General features: G+C 36.4%; 1 pseudogene; it reads right to left on the reverse strand.

Moving 5' to 3' along the window:
• Positions 1-980: 980 nt before the first annotated feature.
• LOC143621951 (alpha-amylase-like) lies at positions 981-17,737 on the reverse strand (annotated as a pseudogene).
• Positions 17,738-18,267: the final 530 nt, after the last annotated feature.

Here is an 18,267-nt window from a genome sequence, read left to right on the forward strand (position 1 = left end):
ATATTAATTATCCAATCCGAGGGTGTTCATTACTTGATATTGAAGCCTATTAAACCAACAACCAAATCGAATTGAAAATGATTAAAACCGAACAAAATTACAAATCCTGTTTAAGGTTTTACAAAATCTGAGTTTGGTTCGAACCAAAATACCCAAATAATAATTATTAAAGGTTTGTCATTTAGCACAATCATATTACAAATATTGGCTGATCTTATGTAACTCAACCCAATTACAAATAATAAGTTATAACAAAAATAAAAATAAAAAAAGTTATTATGTATATTCGGTCAAAATTGAAAATGAATTAAATTCGGTATATAATTTGGTTATAAACTACCTAAACCCTTAAATTCGGTTTCGACCAAAAGGATCTTCAAACCTTTATTAGTTACTTTATTATTAGGGTAATAATTAGGTGGTGGTTGTTAGATGGTTGGTACAATTATGTCAGTCGTTAAGGCCATAGGATATGCTATAACCCGTTTTAATTCCACATAAACATCACATCACTCATTTTTCTCTCTTTTCCTCAAAGGAAATGTTTAATCCTTTTAACTCCATTTCACCCATATTAATTGTTAATTTAATATATTCTTTACCTTTTAACCCGTGAAAATCATAATCCTTGGCCCCTTTTTAATAAATACAACACAAGTGGGGAGTGGTTTAATCCATCTTTAAAATACCATCTAATCTTAATTTATGTTGGGGTTAGAGTATACCGACCTAACCTTAATCGTTATCTTCACCACCGTTAATAACGGTTATAAGATGGCTTTATATCTATTGTATATAAACCGTAATTTTCAATGTAATTTGTACCAACTTTATTCGACATTCTCTTTTCGTGTAAACCATAAACACACATACACTCACTTGTTCATTACCGATTACTGTTTGTATTTATAACATGTAATACATTAACATAAGTGGTATGATTCTTTATTGTGGATGTAACACATTTTGTTAGATTTTATTTAAGGTTTCTGATCCCATACTGCATACTGCTCCCCTGAAGTAGCAACCTGAAAGTTATCCGGAATAAGGCTTCCAAGATCCATCTTTGGTCCGATTTTAACGATGATTTTGTCATCAATAGATGCGACATAGAGCTCGGGTTCATATGCAAGTATCTTCATTTGGCTCATTGCGGTGATCCCGTTTCTTGCTCTCACAGCTGATAACTTTGTGAGCTCGTCCTTTAGGCCCCATTCAAAAAAGTGGTTTGTAGAACTTCAAAACATAGGAAAAACAAACAATTAACGTTAAAATTTTCAATTATATATATAGTAAGTGTGCTACAATCCTACCAATGATGGGATTCCTGGATGGGTGAGAATATATGCATATCCTTGCATTACTTTATCAAAAGGAAATGGCGAAATCTTTTGAGTCGAACCTGTGTCATGATTATCAATAAATGTTACCGCATTTTCAGGCATAGCACCAATGAGCCCGGACGGCTTACCGTTCTGGTCATTCAACCTCCATAACTCACCCTTCACAGCTTCTTGAAGTATATATTTTGTAGTAAAATCAAAAGCTGTAAGTGAACCGCCGCCACTTTCTTGCACCCACTTCATGATTCCATTTCGATGGCTATCTTGGTTGTATACTGGTTGCCCCTCTGGCCAATACTCTCCAACCGCAAACTCTAGAGACGTATCCGTCATATACACCTTGGTGATACTCGGAGAATACCCTCTTACGTAATCAAACCGCCATCCATCAAAACCTATATCGGTTTTTAGTCAATTCATCCAATCGGATAACTCCTTTTGGACTCTAGGGTTAAGGTGATCAATATCAGGCGCTTTTTAGAAGTTTCCTCCTGTGTCCAGATTTCCGTTTCCATCAGAGTATTCAATGTCGTCTTTGCAGATAAGAGATGGCCCCCAATCAAGGCGGTCGTCTGGCGTCCCGCCTTCAAATATACACAATATATTTCTTTCGTCTAGTTTTTCAGCTGTCCGATGGTTTATAACAATGTTGGCGACCGCCTTGATTCCCTTGTTCTTGAAGGATTTGATCAACGACTTCAGTTCTTCTTCGGTTCCATAGTTGGATGCATTCAAATCATATAGCCTTCCTGGCATGTATCCTGCAACAGAATTTAACTAATAATACATAAGTCGTCGTTCAACTAACTTAGATAAAATATACGAACCTTTTTCAAAGATAGGAAGAAAAGAATAGAGCAATGGTCTCTAAAAGCATCCACACTCATAAACCAATTCAAACCTCCACATCATCGTCACATCATACTCTAATCATTTTTTTAAAAAAACCCTTACTTTTTACTCTACCCATAAACCAATAAAAACCTCCATATAATCTTCCACATCATTACATACTTTTACTATTATTTAATATTTAATAAATTACTTTTACAATACATTAATTTTATAATATTATTATTTAAAATTACTTCAAAAATATTTAATATTACCAGAAAAAAATAATAAAATTAATGTTTAAAAAATTTATATATTTAACAATTGTTATAGTAAAATATAAACATACTAAAATATAAACATATCATTTAACAATTGTTATGAAATGAGTTAATTGTTTTTTTTTTTGCAGCCAAGAAAAATCAACGGTTCCCCCAAAGTATCCCCACCGACTCGTCTGCCTCCGTTCCCCACCGCCTCGTCTTCCTCCGTTTTCCTCCGAAAAACCGCCGCTCCTCCGTCTTCCACAAAAACCCACCTACCCTCCGCCTCCATCTTCCCCACCGCCTCCGTCTTCCTCTGTGGAGCGAGGTTTTGATTGCCGCCGGCTGGGCGACCCCAACAACGCCGGGGTGGTGATTGCCGCCGACACCGCCCGCCCTCCATGTCATCAATTTATTGTATTTTATTTGATGGTGGGCCCATTTCAAACTCCATCACAAACGTTTTTATTCTCAAACAAACACCCATCCCTCCGTTTTCCTCCACCGGTAAAAACTGCCGCTCGTCCGTTTGCTCCGGTCCACGTCAACACGATTTTATCCTGGTGGAGATGCTCTAAGAGAGAGAAGTTTTTAGTTTGGTTTTTGGACGATCCGCTATTTGAAATGACGAATCTTGAAGATGTTGTCGGCTATTTTCTTTGACATGGACATAACTAGTTTGAATTTTTTTTTCTATGATGTGAAATGGCAAATTATGCATAGTTCACTTAGACAAGTACATCTTTGATTTGATGTAATAGAGGATATGTCATTTCAAATGCCGAATCCTAGAAATTTCAATTTAGTCTCATCCTTTGATGGCAGAACACATTCGAAACTTCCATGTTACCAGACAATAGCTAACATCTGTACAATTTTTAGAATTCGGTATTCGAAATGGCTGATTATCTAGAAACAAAAAAAATAAAGATTAGCTCTAATAGAAATCATTTGCCCTCTTATTTTCTTTTTATTGAGGGGGAAAAAATCCATAATATGCAATGACATGTTTAAGGAAGAGAGACCTTTAGGTTCAGCAGATTGGGAGGGAGGTGGGAGCCAAACATGAGTAACTCCGGCAGCCGCAAGGTGAGAGAGCATATAAGGATCTAGATCTTGTGATTACATTGATGTTCATGTTGATTCGTTATACAATTTGGCTAGATATACGTTAGTAGGTGTAATGTGTGTGTTGAGATGGCAGTTGGACAAAGTAACGAGAGGATTCAAGGATAAATCAGAACTGTTATAATGAAATACATTACAGGGGTTTATATAGACGTTGACCCTTATTCGTTAAGATAAGCTTAACGAATAAGTCATTCGTTATAACAACTTAACGAATAAACACGCTTATTCGTTAATACTTTAAATGATAGCGAATGGCCCTCATTCGTTATCTCATTCGTTAAACAAGGTTAACGAATGAGCTTACATTTAGACGAATGTGTTACATTCGTTACGGGGTAACGAATGTAACTTACAATTGAGCGAATGGCATTTTTACCATATTTACATTATAACCCCTATACTTTTAACCTATTACATTAAAGTCCTGATAAAGATCGAGACGGAAAAAATATGCATCAACAAACTCCCCCTCGTCTCGAGCTCTTTATCTTTCATCTTTGGAACATCTTGGTCTTCCAGTCAACAAAACTGTGAATCTTGTATGCGTAACAGATTCTAACAACCTTCTGAAACTGCATAGCAAGTTCGTAGTCGCGTACGTTAGCAAACCTGATCTGACTTATAAATAACGCATCATTGTCAGACTCAGATAAGTTAACCAGCCACATCGGATCAATAACACATATCGTCTTCGTGTTTGAACCATGACCGAATACAATAACCGCTTCACCTGTATGATTGTCGTAGTACCAATAATTAAACGAGGTGAACCGAATCTGAGGAAAGATCTTCATTGGAACACTCTTCATCGTCTTTGGCGGTTTTACTTGTAATATCGTCTTTCTCCAGCCTGTGCGAGTATCAATCATCTATATACTTATGAGTTGGCACCTGTGGCTTGAAGAACTTGAAACCGAAACGGGTTTCATGTAATAACTGCATATAGAACCAACCAGCCCACTGATCGTTCCCACGATTCACGAACGGTCTGTTTGCTAGTGTTCTCACATCCCATCTGGGCATAGATAAGATATCGTGTAGGCGCTTGAAGTAATAAATACCGTGTTCCCATTTCCCGATATATACCTTAAGATCTGAATCATACTGCCATGCCACCAAATCACCTCTTACATCTTTAGCTGACTTGTACTTCTTCATTTGGTATGCTGATGCTCGAGCTTTTTCCACTTTGACTTCTTCTCGTTCATGATAACGAAAAGTCTCGATCATCTTGTTCATCTTTGCAAAATTATGTTCAAACATACCCTCCAAAGCACGTTTACGCTTTTTCTCAGTAGCAGAGACGTGACTTGTTCCAGCAGCTTTAAATTTATCTTTCTCTTCTTGCAAACGACGTTCTGCTGCATCAAAATGCCGAGTAGTGAAAAACGGAATACCTGAGTCGTTGTTGTTGTCGGTGTAGAACTCAGGATACTCCTCAGCAGTTACGTCTTCAACCTCTACCTCCTCAAAATCAGGCACATTCCCGCGTGCAATGCCTGTATTAGTACTTTCCTCTATTTCAATATCCATATCCACACTCTTTCCCAACACATCTATCTCTTCTTCATTTAGATCCAAAAGCAAGGCAATTTGTTCTTTTGTTAACGAATGATCAACAAATTCACCTTCTTCGATCTCATCCACATTCACCATACTATACACAACTCCATCCATTCCCACAAATAAAATCATGTTTGCTGGAATGACATCAATCGGTTTAGCTCTCGTGTAATCCTTGTATGGCACAATCTGCAACTGACTATCTCCAGATCCACCACCAACACTCGCATCAGTCTTATTTCCTGCCGACGGTGTGGAACTTCCGCCTGGTTGCTGATCTACCCCACCACCTGTACCATCTTGATCATCTTCATTATTATTTAACTTCTTTAACTCATCTTCTTTACATGTCAACTGAAGAATGATCTCATCCTGTTTTTCCAATCTCTCCCCCTGAGCAGCAATAAGGGCTCGACGTTCCCTGTTTTCACGTTGAGTGAATTGAATATGACGCAACAAATTTCGTTGTGCTAACTCATGGGCCGCTCTATCAGCTTGCATTTGAGTCTGTTGAAGGTGCAACAGATTCATCATATGAAACCATTGAGTCTGAAGATTCAAGCCAAGGAAATTTAGATGAACTGGTTGCAACGGACCCTGAGGACGAGTAAATGTCATAAACGAATGCTCAGGTCTCGGCAACTGTGTAGGAGTAGCAGGAGAAGTAAGAGTAGTAGGCTGCGGTGTAGGCATACGTGCTAAAACCGTCTGAGGAATATCACCAAACATAGGATCTATTCGTGTAGTTGTCATCAAGGTCATAGACGGAGGTACCGGAGACACTGGCATATGAATCGGTGTCGGTGACCTTGGAATCTGTTGAGGTGCAGGAGAAGTAGGAATAGGATCTGAAATAGATACCAGAGGAGTAGAACTAACAAACGGTTGACTAGGAATCTCAATTCCTTATCCACGTCGAACCCGTTGCTTCTTTACCTTATCACTCTTCTCTACCATCGGTTATTTTCCTTTATGTTTACGTTTCTGATCATAACTTAAAGTAGCCTGTGGTCCTGGACCACCATCACCACCATCATCATCATTTCCACCATCACCACCTTCACGTTCAGAGTCCGAATCATCATGAATCCAACGATCATTAGGCGGTGCAACATAATCAATATTTGCTAAATGACCAATCAATCGTTTAAACTTTGGTCGATCTTCCAGACTCTGCCCTCTATAAGATCTCAACCGTCTCATAGTTTCTTCGTTCATGTGTTCAAGCTTCATAACATCAGCTTGATCTTTCTCCAAATCCAGCACCAAATCATTGATCATCATTTGTAGAAAACGAGGATACATTAGAAATTTATGATGGCTCGAAATGTTCTCTTTCAGATGATAATAAACCAATTCTGAGAAGTTGAATGGTTTATTCAAAACAAGGGTAACAAAAGCGGACTGAAGCATTACTCGGCACTCGTCAAATCCACCCTTGCGTCCACCGAGACAGTGAATCAATAGATGAAGCAAATACTTGTATTGTTCACACAAGTTTGCTTTATTATACATAGATCTTCCCAAATCCCCATTATACTTTACACGTCCAAATAAACCACGTATCAACTCCCTATCAAACTCGCACCTGTCATCGATCGTATCACGAAATCCCAACGAATCTCGGATTACCCCAACATCAATCACTACTCGTTTATTCTGAATCACTGCCTCAATTTGATTTTCTTTCTCATTGAATCTCGCAGTATTCCAGAATTCTCTGATTATCGTTCTGATAAACCACCGTACGAGTCGTAATAGCCTTGTAAATTCTTGAGCGTATCAGAAAGCTAATCATACCCCCGAATAACGAAGAATCTTCAAAATTCGGCTCAAGATAAGCACAGATGTTGTGACTTTTGTTCCACGAAAGCATCACCGGAGCTTGTTCAGGTACTGGATTATCTGCGGGTTGTGGCTCGGGAACAGGATTTTGAATATTCTCGTCAGCCATATCTGTTTAATCAAACAATCATTAGTATAATATCCAAAAATATAATATTGATTAACAAATATCTATCTTATTCGTTAAGATGATTTAAACGAATAAGACATTCGTTAAACATGATCTATCTTTCATTCGTTACACATAACGAATCACACTCATACGTTAAAGACAACGAATCTGATATTATTATATTAACGAATCACTTCTGATTCGTTATCCTATTCGCTATCAGAAGAATACCTTATTCGTTACTTCTAACGAATCAAATAGTCATTCGTTACCAGAATTAACGAATCAGACCATCATTCGTTAAAACAATAACGAATTTGAATTCATTAATCACTTTGACTAACAATAGTCAAGTTTACACTTAATTTTGACTAATCTCAGTCAAAGACGACGATGAACATTGGAAAACCGTTTGATCTTCTAAATTGTTCACTAATTAACCATAACAAAGATGATCGAAAATCGTTTTAATACACCCAACACTGCTCATCTATCCTAACATTGATTCAACTATTAGGTTTGTAAGATGTTAATTAGTTTGGTGAATATGCAATAAAACTTTTATCAGTTATCCCGTAGACATCCAATGAACCTCCAATCAAATTATATCATTGTAATAGCTCCTACCTGTAGAATACAAATTGGTTAATCAATTGCGATTATGATCAGGTATAGGATTTTTATAAAATTTTGCAAGAGCTCTGTTAGAGAGACAATGAAATAGGAAATGGTGACTGAACAGCCATTCGTTTAACCTTGGGATTATAAACCCCAATAATTTCACACTTTCCAAGGACATTCGTTTAAAATTTGAACTAACGAACGACCTTATACGTTAAATTACGAACCTGATTCGTTAAAGATTTTAAACGAATAGGATTCTAATTCGTTAAGACTTTAACGAATTTTACATTAATTCCTCTTACTCGTTATCCTTTTAACGAACAAAAGAAGTCATTCGTTAACTCTTAACGAATGATATATTAAAACATTCCATTCGTTAAATGTTTAGACGAATGTCATCCATTCGTTATGCACAACGGAAGCGAATGTCTGGATAACGAATGAGAAACTCATTCGTTATGTTTTAATAACGAAAGGCTTTACATTCGTTAACACTTAACGAATCACCAAAACATCCTTAACGAATGAGAAATAAATTCTCATTAAGCAATTAAATAATTATTAAAACCAATTAGGGTTTTAATCAATGATTTAAATATTCAATTAAATCCAATTTAGGGTTTAATTGCATACATTAAAGATACCCGATCATTCACGGATCGGTAATATTAAACTTAAACGAATTTTTACGTTAAAATCACAACCGATACCAGTTGTAAGTTACGTTAAGCACGATTAACTTAAAATAATGGGGATCAATCTTTTTCTTTTGAATTATTCGCTCGCTTGGTAAATCGAAACAAATGACAAATAAGAATATAAAACTATACTAATAAAGCAGTACATATTTTTGTGAGTTGAGCAGGGAATCATATTGACAAAAATGTCACTAAGTAACACTTCAATTTCGATGATTATTATACACGTAACCCAACGATGATTGCAGATATAATTGTCCTCTTAAACTTTTCACAGACTTGCCGGAAACTTTACGATATGCTTTAATTTGGTTCAATTAGGCACAAAACCATATGTGGACCCCATTAATCAGATATAACATTTCTATCTCTTATACAATGAATATCATATGTACGTTTTTCTTTGATTTTCCAAATTTTGATTAACTGTGACTCATGCAAAAATAATAAAAGGAAAATAAAGCAGAACGTCAAAATTTTCCCTTAAGATCGGTATTACTACACGCAGATAAGGTTCCATTTCAACAAAATAAAAACATAAAAATAAGTTGAAGTTGCATAAAATCTTAACTCTCAATTCGGATAATCCCGTATTATCGCGCGGAGAAAGTCCAAGATTTTATACGAAACACCAAGAAAATAAAGCAGAATACTCAAATATTAACCCTCAGGTCGGATAATCTTATCGCGCAAGAGAGGATCCAATATTTGAATAAAAATAAAGAAAAAATAAAGTTGAATTTCTTTGCAAAATAAAATAAAAACAAAGCAGAATTTTCTTCAAAAATGAAAGCATGCACACAGAGTAATCATTTTGATTTTTGATTTTTCTTTAAATCAGATATAGTATTAATCTTTCAAGATGTAATTCCACTAGGTTCGGCATTCATTATCTTTATATCTTATCAGTTCCTATATAGTCTGTCAAGCCTATCTTAGCATATCATATTGCTGGCCTTACGGTAATTTTTAATCTATTTTATTCATGTACTAGATTAATCTCGTCAATGTACTATCATTTTCCCTTTTTGCTTCAAAACTCATTTTGAGGAGCATTTTTCATTATTTTTAAAATTTTTCAATATTTGAATGTTTTTGGAGTTTTTAATTTCTCTGTACAAACTGAAAACACAATATTTTTGGTTTTTATATTTTCTCCCCCTAAAAACGACAAAAATCGAAACAAAACAAGAAATAAAATGATTTAACCAAGCTTTTGAATATCTTTTAAAGTTTTTAAACCATTTATACCCAGTAGATATTGAAAACGTGTTTTGTCAAATGCTTTGGTATAAAGATCAGCCTTTTGAAAATCCGTGTGAATTTTATCAATTGATATTAGTTTCTTTTCAAAACAATCACGTACGAAGTGATAACGGATTTCAATGTGTTTGGTTTTTGAATGGTGAACCGGATTTTTGGTGATTGAAATTGCAGCAGAATTATCAATATAAATGGGAGTAGTAAGAAACATCAAACCGTAATCCCGCAAGTGTTGCTGGATCCAGAGAACCTGTGAGCAGCAACTCGAGGCCGCCACATACTCCGCTTCGGCTGTAGAAGTTGAGACCGTCGTCTGCTTCTTACACTTCCAGGAAACAAGCCGGTTTCCTAAAAATTGACATCCTGCTGTTGTAGACTTGAAATTGATTTTGCATCCTCCGTAGTCCGAATCAGTGAAAGCGGTGAGATCGAACTTATCGTCCTTGGGGTACCGTAACCCGATGTCTAGATGTCCCATCAGATAATGTATGATTCGCATTACTGCCTCCAGGTGAGTCACTCGGGGACTCGATTGGTACCTAGCACACAAACAAACAGCAAACATAATATCAGGTCGCGATGCAGTCAAATACATGAGAGATCCGATCATAGCACGATACAGGGTTGGATCTACGGTATCCTCCAATCCATCCGGTGATAGATTGTGACCTACTGGAAGAGGTGTCGAAGGAATTTTGCCGTCAAATATCTTGAATCGGCTCAAGACATCGTTCACATATTTTGTCTGATGGATAAAGATCCCGGAACAGACTGGTGAACTTGCAATCCTAAGAAAAAGTTCATCTCTCCCATCGAGCTTATCTCGAATTTGATTTGCATCGTCTTTTCAAAATCTTTACACAAGCTGTCGTTCGTCGAACCAAAAATTATGTCGTACACATAGATTTGGACGAGGAGCAAATCATCACCCACGTTCCTATAAAATAATGTACAATCCACAGTCCCTCTCGTGAATCCACTCTCTAGCAGATGGTCAGCCAACGTGTTGTACCAGACTCTCGGGGCCTGGTGTAAACCATAAAGAGCTTTGTTTAATCGGTAAACACGCTCTGGAAAGTCTGGATCCTCGAAACCTGGAGGCTGCTTCACATACACTTCCTCATGAATAGCTCCGTTCAAGAACGCCGATTTCACGTCCATTTGATAAACCTTAAAATTTTTATAGGCTGCATAGGCAAGAAAGATAAGTATAGCCTCCATTCGTGCAACCGGAGCATATACTTTGGTGTAATCTATGCCTTCTTGTTGATTATAACCAAGTACGACCAATCGTGCCTTGTTTCTCACGATTACCCCGCGGTCGTCCTTTTTGCACTTAAAGACCCATTTAGTTGGAATTGCCTTTTTCACGCGATCGGGTTTATCAATTAAGTCCCATACACCCAGTTGTATGAACTGTTGCAGCTCCTCCTGCATAGCTTCAACCCAAGACGGTTCCTTGAGTGCCATTGCGACACTTGTTGGTTCTATCTGTGATAGGAAGTAGGTGTATTGTGCAATACTAAGGATACTAGAAGAGTGCAAATCCGCATAAGCATAAACTATTAAATCCTCGGTAGGAGATACGTTACAATCAACTTGATCATCACATACATTATCTATTGGTGTCTTGTTCGAACCCCATCGTTCACATCACCAATTATCTGTTCCTGTGGATGACTCGAATGAATCCTTAAGGAAGGATTGACAGGGACAGATATGTTATCACCCAAATTGGTGATATTTTCCTCTACTGTGTCTAAAAAGACAGTCGGTGATTCATTAACAATTTGAATTGGCTCGTTTGTTTTTGGAGCTTCATCCAAGGGTACTGACGATGAATCCACGAAATCAGCACCATCAGAAGATTCAGAAACTTCATTCGACGTTTCTGATACATTAGGAGAGTCATTCACATCAACCGAAGAAGACCTTGACATCGGAAGACATTGTTCTTCCAGATAAGATCTAATAAGATCTTCATGTACTTCTTCAACCACTAACGTAAACGAATTAAATAAGCCGTCATAATCGAACATCCAGTCGGGACCTGTACCAGTTGGCGGAGTAGTATAACTTTGGCAATCAACGTGATACCATTCTTCCACACACCCCGAAGAGATATTGAAGATTCGTTTCTTAGGAGAATTGTATCCCAAAAAGTAACCTTCAAACGCTTTTTCATCAAACTTTCCAGCATCTCTTTTTAACACAGTACACGGACACCCGAATGGTTCCGAATACTTTAAGTTCGGTTTACGATTGTTCAGAAGCTCGTAACTAGTCTTCTTGAACTTCTTTACTGTTAGTACGCGATTCAGAGTATAACATGATGTATTTACCAATTCGTTCCAGAATTGAACGGGTAGCTTTGAACCAGCGAGCATTGTTCTTGCCGCTTCAATCAACGTACGATTCTTTCTTTCAGACACACCATTTTGTTGAGGAACATAAGGTGCACTGAATTCTCGCTGAATACCTTTCTGTATACAGAAGAAATCCAATACATTATTCTTAAATTCAGTTCCATTGTCACTACGAATTCGTTTCACTTTTGATTTTTAAAGTGATTCGATCTTAGTAATCAGATTCTGAATTAAGATAGTTGCCTGATCTTTCGATCCCAGAAATAGCACCCATGAGTAACGTGATAAATCATCAGTCACTAGCAAGCAGTACAAATCTCCAGCAATACTAGCACGATTCACTGGACCAAAGAGATCCATATGAAGTTTTTCTAATGGAGTAACAATCGTGTTGGGTGACTTTCTTGGATGTGATTTCTTCTTTTGTTTCCCCTTCTTGCACGCAACGCAATGATCATTGATCTTGAAATTTTTAAGGGATACACCATCCACCAACTCATTTGAAATAAGAAAATTCATCTTGCGTATGTGAATGTGTCCCATGCGTCGATGCCAAAGGATAGAGTCCTTTTCGGTAGCTTTAGACATAAAGCATGTAGTTGAGGGTGAAACATTGACATCGTAACTCATATCCAGTACATAAATATCATTCGATCGTGGTGATCGCATGACAACCATATCTTCAGGAATAGTGTATCCCGGTTGAAGGATAACACATTCCTTGTCTGTGAAGACAGTGGTAAACTTTTTATCACATATCTGAGAAACACCCAGTAAATTGTGATCCACCTTTTCACAATAATTTACTTTTTCAAACGTTACTTTCCCGTTTGAAACTTCTCCTTCTTTCGTAATCATTCCCCCATTGTTAACAGCAAACGCAATATAACCTCCTTGAATATCCTTAACATTATTCAGAAGATCGAGGTTACCAGTAATATGCCCAGAACATCCACTGTCCAAAATCCATTTATGAGTAGACATGGACCTGGATGAACTCTGCACAAACAAGTAAATGATTAGTTCAAAAAGGCAGCCCAAGCCTCAGTCTTGGGCTCTCTCTTTGATACTTTCGGAGAAAAAATTAACTTAACACTTTTAATCGGGATTTGAGAATATGTGACTGGTTTCTTGTTTTCCTTCTTTAGGTACCCGTCAAGAATAATTCCCGAATCAGTGTCTAAACAAATTGGTTGAGCACGTTCAACACATTTGTTTTTTACATTAAAAGACTCAATCGTAACAACTTTTCTTGGATTAACATCAGAATACATTATTAAACTTTCATCAACTTGGTTTTCTTTTGGTTTTTCTTTCAAGTCAGACTTACACTTTGATGACAGTTTGATCTCATCAACCTTTGTTTTACAATTTTTAGAAACATGTCCAGGTTCACCACATTTAAAACATAAGCGTGAATCTAAAGACTTATGTAGTGAACCACTAGGTTGATTTTCCTTCAGGGGTTGAATCTCAGTTTTTTGATGCTTCAAAAGTCACTTTCTTTGTACCAACAAATTTAAGTCCCTTTTTATTTTGGAAAAATTCAAGATTGGTAGAATTAGATGAATTCTCCATTCCAGACGATTTGATAAATTTTATGGGTATAAATGTGGTTTTCGTTGACTTTTCTTGAACATTTTTAATTTTGGATTTGGAAAATTGTTGTTCAACTTTAGTGACTTCTGAAATGTCATCTTGAAAGACACTTTCAATTAGTTCTGGATTAATAAAATTCAAAGGAACTTCCTTATCCGAAAACACCTTTGAAAGACCTTTTAATTTAAATATCTTCCCGCTTGAAGATTTTGGTTGAGGATTTATGAATCTCATCAATTCCTCATCAGACACCGAAGGTTTGTCTGATTGAGAAACATTAGGTAGTATCTTAGGAGTTTTCGAAGTTTCACCCAAAGATTATGAACCATAGACTGCCTGTTCAAATTCTTCGGGTTCACATAAAATGTGATTGTCAGCAGGAATATTCTTATTTTTGACAATCTCATTTTGTTCGACTAACTCCTCAACAGAACCATCTAATTCACTTTTGGTAAAAACGGAATTACCTTTAATGTGAATCGGTTCTTGATTTGATTGGGTTTGATCAACACTTTCAGGTTTAACTGTAATCACTTTAGGACATTGTTTAATGTCTGGAATGCTACAGTAATCTTCTTTAAAAGGAGAATGAATCTCAACAAACCCTAAACCTGCTTTCCCATTTTTCTTGTGGGAAGTGTTTACTTCAATTATTTCATTTAGTAAAAACGAGGAATCTCGAAATTTTCCAAGTTTATTTTTCAATTCCAAAATTTCATTTTCTAGTTTAGAAATGCAGGTTCGAGTCTGAGAATCTTCTGAAAATGTTGTTCAACCACTATAATCTTACATTGAATCTCAGCTTTAGATCATGATTGCTTTCAGACAGTTTTTGGATTTTTAAAGTTGATTGTTCTAGTAATTTTGATTTCTGTTTGTAGCATTCATTGATCATAAAAAGCTCTTTTGTGAGAGAACTGTTCTGAGTTAAAGCGATTTCTAGTTTAGATATGATTTTAGCACATTTAGAACATTTTAACACAACATTTAAAAGTTCAGTTATGTTAAGTTGAGGTTCAGGACATACCTCGTCAAACTTAGCCATGCAAGCATAAGATTCAATGTGATCAGAATTTGAATTGTCATATTTGGCTTGCACAGTTGAGTTATCAGATGAACTCTGATATGAATCAGTTTCAGAGTTTGATGTGTCACTCTCTTCAGATACTTTATCACTACTTGCATCTTCAAATTGTTCAACTGATTGAAATACCGCAAGATTGGCCTGATTCCCCAATAACCTCTGCGACCAATCAACCCCTTCATTAGCAACAAGAGCTTGATTGTTGTTTAACTTGTTCTTATCTCTTTCAGAGGAACTCCTTTTGCCTTGATCATTACCCGATGAATTCTTTCCTTGTGATCTCTCAGCATTGCGTGGACCGGAATATTCTTTTCTTGCCTTGTCACATTCTTTGGCAAAATGACCAAAGTCCCCGCAATTGTAGCATTTAACTTTCAACTTATCAAAACCAACTCGTTTATTCAACGTTGGAAGATCTTTCCCTGTTCTTTGCATGAACTTCTTGACCTTTCGCACAACCATAGCCATATTCCATTTTAGATCCATCAAATCAAGATCATCAGGATCAATTCGATCATAATCTTCATCGGTTAGATCATTAGTGGCAATTTTGCTACCCACCAATTGTTCCTATGATGTCATGAAAGCACATAGAAAAGCAAACTAATGTTCAGCTTCTTGAAGGTTTACTTTAGGTAATGTACTTGAAGCATTGGTGGTAGACTTGGATTTCGACCCTGATGCCATAAAGCATACATTAGCTGAATTGTTTACATTAGAATTCTCCTCTTCAGTTTGAGTGAAGAAAGCAGTAATTGGGACTGAACTTTGACTTGAAGAGTTTGCCGGCATTGCTCCACCATAAATTGAAGGATTCTGATTCTGATTGTCCTTCAATGATGTTTGACACTTTAATTCAAATTCCCTTTCCTCAATTTTGTTGATAAACTGGACTGCAGTAAGTTCAGTATTACGAAAGAAACCATTTTCTTTCAACACAAAGAGAAAAGTCGAATATGACGAAGGCAATGCATTTTTCAATGTATCTATCTTGTCAGTCTCAGTTGGTTCCAGATTAACACTGACCATTTCAACCACTAGATGATTAAAACAATTTATCATCTCTTTAACCATTTCATTCTTCATCAAAATAAAGTTTATGAATTGAAACTTTACAAGCGTTTTCTTGCTTTCTAATGTATTCCCTAGGCTTCTTCTTTTCAAGGTATCGAATAAGGATGCACAAATTTTTATGGTGCTGTATTGATGAAAGATTTGTTCAGGTAAAGCCATAGTGAGAGTTGAATAAGCCTTAGTCTCACTTTCAAAGTCTTTTAATTCTTGAGTTTCATAATTCTTGAATTCCTTAGGAGTCCAGCCGAGATTATCACTTCCAACCAACGGTGCAGCATACACAACATCTAGATAACGAACACTACTCGGATGAACGGATCCCAAGTGAGCACGAAATCTCGGTTCCCACCGAGCAAAGTCGGATAATTTCAACAGTTTTGGACACTTGTTGTGGCTCCCAATTTCATTGTCCATGGTAAGCATTTGCTGCATTAGGGCATTTTGAGACGCTAAAGCATAGAACGAGGCGTTTTGAGAAGCCATGATCACACTTGTTGAAACTTCAAGGACTAAAATTGTCAATACTTAAAACCTTCAGGTTACTGTTCACACAAATGGGAAAACAGTAACGAATGTGAATTGCTTAACGAATGAATGATATTCATTAAGATGAATGAACCGAATGAGCAATATAACGAATGAGTATCACGAATAGAGAATGAATAGCGAATGGGTGAACGAATGAGCTTTTAGCGAATAAGGTTTAAGCGAAAGAAGTTTGAGTAGCGAATGTGGTTTTTAACGAAAGTGAGGGATTAACGAATGAGTCGTTGAGTATTAGCGAATGAGCGGTTAAGTCTTAACGAATGAGTAGTTAAGATTTAACGAATCAGTCTTCATCAATAGCGAATAAGAACTCATATATTCAAACTTTTCAAACTCTCAGATCACAGTCTAAACTAGTCCGAAATCCATGAAATAGTTATCAATCAACTCGCAGATGAATTCCGAACCTGATCTCACTTGTCCGGATTCGCAAACAACAACTAATACGATCAATTAACCACCTCGTTCTTAACTAGTTTGTAACATCCAAACCACAACTCAATCGGAGCTTAATTCGTTATCAACTTAAACTCTAACCTCATTCAAACGAACTCTAACCTTCATGATTATCCAATTAACTGATCAATACTCCTAATTACGTTAATTACAGTTCCAATTTCAATGAAATACGATCCTCTGTTTCAATTCAACTCAATTAAGCTTCAAATCCTATCAATTCACCATGAGATGAATTATACGATTAACAACACGAGAATCATCGAAGATCAGATATCAGGCTCTGATACCACTTGAGAGAGCATATAAGGATCTAGATCTTGTGATTACATCGATGTTCATGTTGATTCGTTATACAATTTGGCTAGATATACGTTAGTAGGTGTAGTGTGTGTGTTGAGATGGCAGTTAGACAGAGTAACGAGAGGATTCAAGGATAAATCAAAACCGTTATAATGAAATACATTACAGGGGTTTATATAGACGTTGACCCTTATTCGTTAAGATAAGCTTAACGAATAAGTCATTCGTTATAACAACTTAACGAATAAACACGCTTAATTGTTAATACTTTAAATGATAGAGAATGGCCCTCAAGGTTAACGAATGAGCTTACATTTAGACGAATGTGTTACATTCGTTACGGGGTAACGAATGTAACTCACAATTGAGCGAATGGCATTTTTACCATATTTACATTATAACCCCTATACTTTTAACCTATTACATTAAAGTCCTGATAAAGATCGAGACGGACAAAATATGCATCAACACAAGGTCATCAATGGAACCAACGAGGGAGTTGTACAATCCGCCTTCCTTTTTCCATGATTCCCAGTTAAAACCCTGAAATAAGAATGTAGGAGCTGCTGCAGCCAAGGCTACAAGAAAACATGCGATAAAGATCGCACCAAGGACAAAATCACTTCGACTCATGTTTTGTTGTTGGTTTGGTGATTGATTCGAATATTCAATTTGTAACTACATTATGTAAACAACACTCCAAGTTGGGAAGTCTAGGTAGATTTTTGACAGTAGACAACGTCAATTAATTAATTTTAATTTGTGGGCCCTTTTAGCCATCTTTAGTTGATGCATCATTAATTTTCCCCATCATGATTTCTTTTATGTAAGACACACTCCTCTAGCTTCCTGACTACGTTAATTTGTATTTGTTAATCCATTTAGGGCATTTTTAATGGATTCTTTATCTCCGTCTCTAAAATTATACTAAAAGCCACTATATTTTCTCTCTTATTTTTAATTAAATAATATTTTTTATACCTTTATCATTACCTTTTCTCTTCACTCCATTTACAACCACTTTAAAAAAATATTAAAAAATTTCAAAGCGTAAACAGTGTTTCTCCAAATTTAACCATAAACAGTAAATTTTTTTTATGCTCTGCTCACAACCATACTCTAAAAAATGAAGAATACACTCACATAAATATGAAGATCCCATT

This window comes from Bidens hawaiensis, unplaced genomic scaffold, assembly GCF_021521415.1.
Source record: "Bidens hawaiensis isolate Kalapana, Puna unplaced genomic scaffold, B.hawaiensis_p1.1 tig00003004_1, whole genome shotgun sequence".
Classification (NCBI taxonomy): domain Eukaryota; kingdom Viridiplantae; phylum Streptophyta; class Magnoliopsida; order Asterales; family Asteraceae; genus Bidens; species Bidens hawaiensis.